This window comes from Oncorhynchus masou, chromosome 5 (genome assembly GCF_036934945.1).
Source record: "Oncorhynchus masou masou isolate Uvic2021 chromosome 5, UVic_Omas_1.1, whole genome shotgun sequence".
NCBI lineage: Eukaryota > Metazoa > Chordata > Actinopteri > Salmoniformes > Salmonidae > Oncorhynchus > Oncorhynchus masou.
The window spans coordinates 26971695-26972697 of NC_088216.1; positions in this window are offsets into that span (position 1 = coordinate 26971695).

A 1003-nucleotide genomic window follows, 5' to 3' on the forward strand; every position below is an offset into this window, starting at 1 on the left:
TTTATCTCTATCAAATAATTTTGGGGTAACAATTTAAGTACCTTACTGTGATTGTTTTCAATTAAAATGGTAAAGAAACATCTTAGCAAAGAGCAATAATCAAGCAATAATTTTGCTAGGACCGTCTGGGAGTGTGGAGAGGGCAACTGAAAAGTAAATGTTTAGAACTCTCTTTCTTGTTGGTCTATTAACTAATTTAACCACCTGGTGACGTCACCGGGCAGACCAAAACTCCATCTCACCAAAACAGGTTGCAATTTTAGGCGGTCTTTTCAAACAGCTCTTACACTAAAAGGGCATTATCATATTTGCAATTTCACTGTATTATTCCAACGTCAGTGTGGAGATATAACACAGGAAAATCACGTTTTTGACTGCACTGGGTTTTTCAAGAGGAATCTTAGTAGGTAAAAAGACAGTCAAGACCAAGATATTTTAATAATTACATCACAATCAGTAATGACTCCACAGCTGAGTTCTGAGTTTCCTCTTTTTCTGCAACACTTGCAAGTGTATCATTTTACAACATACAAAATATCCACTAGATCAAGGCTCTCCAACCCTGTTCCTGGAGAGCTACAGTCCTGTAGGTTTTCACTCCAACCCTAATCTAGTGCACCTGATTCTAATTAGCTAGTTGATAAGCTCAATCAGTTATTTACAACTGGGGAAAACCTACAGGCGGGTAGCTTGGTCGAGAGTCCTGCACTAGATCAACATATCCAGTTTCAAAAAGTAGTCACATATCCACTATACAGCTTCACATGGAATAAAGCATATAGAGCTTAATTTTATACAAAATTTTGCTTGAATGTGTTACCATATCCAAGTTCTTAACTAAAGTAACTGTTAAAGGGATTATTTGAAATAAATAATGATTAACAAATAAACAGTTTCTTATAATACCCTTCGGTTCTTTCATTTATATCATGGTACTACTATGGTACTTTCACTTATACCATGGAAATGTACCATGGTTTTTATCCTTGAAGTATGAGGGTCT